The sequence below is a fragment of the Triticum dicoccoides genome, chromosome 4A (genome assembly GCF_002162155.2).
Source record: "Triticum dicoccoides isolate Atlit2015 ecotype Zavitan chromosome 4A, WEW_v2.0, whole genome shotgun sequence".
NCBI lineage: Eukaryota > Viridiplantae > Streptophyta > Magnoliopsida > Poales > Poaceae > Triticum > Triticum dicoccoides.
Genome location: NC_041386.1, coordinates 427,467,523 through 427,471,053, shown reverse-complemented (window position 1 = coordinate 427,471,053; position 3,531 = coordinate 427,467,523).

Genomic DNA, 3,531 nt, shown 5'->3' with positions numbered 1-3,531 from the left:
GCCCAATATAAAAGCAGCTTTACCGAGGTCTTTCATTGAAAAAATTCTTATTCAAGTATCCTTTTATGCTATTCAGAAATTCAGTATCATTTCTGATCAACAATATGTCATCTACACATAATATCATAAATGCTATGGAGCTCCCACTCACTTTCTTGTAAATACTGGCTTCTCCAAAAGTCTGTACAAAGCCATATGCTTTGATCACACTATCAAAGCGTATATTCCAACTCCGAGTGGCTTGCACCAGTCCATAAATGGATCGTTGGAGCTTGCACACTTTGTTAGCACCTTTTGGATCGACAAAACCTTCTGGTTGCATCATATACAACTCTTCTTTAAGGTATCCATTAAGAAATGCAGTTTTGACATCCATTAGCCAAATTTCATAATCATAAAATGCGGCAATTGCTAACATGATTCGGACGGACTTTAGCATCGCTATGGGTGAGAAGGTCTCATCGCAATCAACTCCTTGAACTTGTCGAAAAACTTTTGCAACAAGTCGAGCTTTGTAGACAGTAACATTACCGTCAGCGTCAGTCTTCTTCTTGAAGATCCATTTATTTGCTATGGCCTGCCGATCATCGGGAAGTCAACCAAAGTTCATACTTTGTTCTCATACATGGATCCCATCTCAGATTTCATGGCCTCAAGCCATTTTGCGGAATCTGGGCTCATCATCGCTTCCTCATAGTTCGTAGGTTCGTCATGGTCAAGTAACATGACTTCCAGAACAGGATTACCGTACCACTCTGGTGCGAATCTTACTCTGGTTGACCTACGAGGTTCGGTATTAACTTGATCAGAAGTTTCATGATCATCATCATTAGCTTCCTCACTTACTAGTGTAGGAATCACTAGAACTGATTTCAGTGATGAACTACTTTCCAATAAGGGAGAAGGTACAATTACCTCGTCAAGTTGTACTTTCCTCCCACTCACTCTTTTCGAGAGAAACTCCTTCTCTAGAAAGGATCCATTCTTAGCAATGAATATCTTGCCTAAGGATCTGTGTTAGAAGGTGTACCCAACAGTCTCCTTTGGGCATCCTATGAAGACACATTTCTCCGATTTGGGTTCAAGCTTATCAGGTTGAAGCATTTTCACATAAGCATCGCAGCCCCAAACTTTAAGAAACGACAACTTGGGTTTCTTGCCAAACCACAGTTCATAAGGTGTCGTCTCGACGGATTTAGATGGTGCCCTATTTAACGTGAATGCATCTGTCTCTAAAGCATAGCTCCAAAATGATAGCAATAAATCCGTGAGAGACATCATAGATCACACCATATCTACTAAAGTGCGGTTACGACATTCGGACACACCATTACTTGTGGTGTTTCAGGTGGCGTGAGTTGCGAAACTATTCCACATTGTTTCAAATGAAGTCCAAACTCATAAATCAAATACTCACCTCCACGATCAGAACGTAGAAACTTGATTTTCTTGTTACGATGATTTTCCACTTCACTCTGAAATTCGTTGAACTTTTCAAATGTTTCAGACTTATGTTTCATCAGGTAGATATACCCATATCTGCTCAAATCATCTGTGAAGGTGAGAAAATAACGATATTCGTCGCGAGCTTCAATGTTCATTGGACCACAAACATCAGTATGTATGATTTCCAATAACTCTGTTGCTCGCTCCATTGTTCCGGAGAACAGAGTTTTAGTCATCTTGCCCATGAGGCATGGTTCGCAAGTACCAAGTGATTCATAATCAAGTGATTCTAGAAGTCCATCAGAATGGAGTTTCTTCATGTGCTTTACACCAATATGACCTAAATGATAGTGCCATAAATAAGTGACACTATCATTATCAACTCTGCATCTTTTGGCTTCAATACTATGAACATGTGTATCACTACTATCAAGATTTAGTAAAAATAGACCACTCACCAGGGGTGCATGACCATAAAAGATATTACTCATATAAATAGAACAACCATTATTCTCCGATTTAAATGAATAACCGTCTCGCATCAACCAAGATCTAGATATAATGTTCATGCTCAATGCTGGCACCAAATAACAATTATTTAGGTTTAAAACTAATCCCAAAGGTAGATGTAGAGGTAGCGTGCCGATGGTGATCACATCGACTTTGGAACCATTTCCCACGCGCATCGTCACCTCGTCCTTAGCCAATCTTCACTTAATCCGTAGCCCCTGTTTCGAGTTGCAAATGTTAGCAACTGAACCGATATCAAATACCCAGGCACTACTGCGAGCATTAGTAAGGTACACATCAATAACATGTATATCAAATATACCTTTCACTTTGCCATCCTTCTTCTCCACCAAATACTTGGGACAGTTCTGCTTCCAGTGACCAGTTCCTTTGCAGTAGAAGCACTCAGTCTCAGGCTTAGGTCCAGACTTGGGTTTCTTCACTTGAGCAGCAACTGGCTTGCTGTTCTTCTTGAAGTTCCCCTTCTTTCCTTTACCCTTTTTCTTGAAACTGGTGGTCTTGTTGACCATCAACACTTGATGCTCCTTCTTGATTTCTACCTCCGCAGCCTTTAGCATTGCGAAGAGCTCAGGAATCGTCTTATCCATCCCTTGCATATTATAGTTCATCACGAAGCTCTTGTAGCTTGGTGGTAGTGATTGAAGAACTCTGTCAATGACACTATCATCAGGAAGATTAACTCCCAGTTGAGTCAAGTGGTTGTGGTACCCAAACATTCTGTGTATATGTTCACTGACAGAACTATTCTCCTCCATCTTGCAGCTGTAGAATTTTTTTGGAGACTTCATATCTCTCAATCCGGGAATTTGCTTGAAATATTAACTTCAACTCCTGGAACATCTCATATGCTCCATGACATTCAAAACGTCGTTGAAGTCCCGGTTCTAATCCGTAAAGCATGGCACACTCAACTATCGAGTAGTCATCAACTTTTCTCTGCCAAGTGTTCATAACATCTGGTGTTGCTCCTGTAGCAGGTTTGTCACCTAGCGGTGCTTCCAGGACATAATTCTTCTGTGCAGCAATGGGGATAATCCTCAAGTTACGGACCCAGTCCATGTAGTTGCTACCATCATCTTTCAACTTAGCTTCCTCCAGGAACGTTCAACGAAACAACAACATGGGCCATCTATCTACAACGACATAAAGACAGAAAATACTATCAGGTACTAAGTTCATGATAAATTAAAGTTCAATTAATCAAATTACTTAAGAACTCCCACTTAGATAGACATCTCCCTAATCATCTAAGTGATCACGTGATCCATATCAACTAAACCATGTCCGATCATCATGTGAGATGGAGTAGTTTTCAATGGTGAACATCACTATGTTGATCATATCTACTATATGATTCACGCTCGACCTTTCGGTCTCCAGTGTTCCAAGGCCATATCTGCATATGCTAGGCTCGTCAAGTTTAACCCGAGTATTCTGCGTGTGCAAAACTGGCTTGCACCCGTTGTATGTGAACGTAGAGCTTATCACACCCGATCATCACATGGTGTCTCGGCACGACGAACTGTAACAACGGTGCATACTCAGGGAGAATAC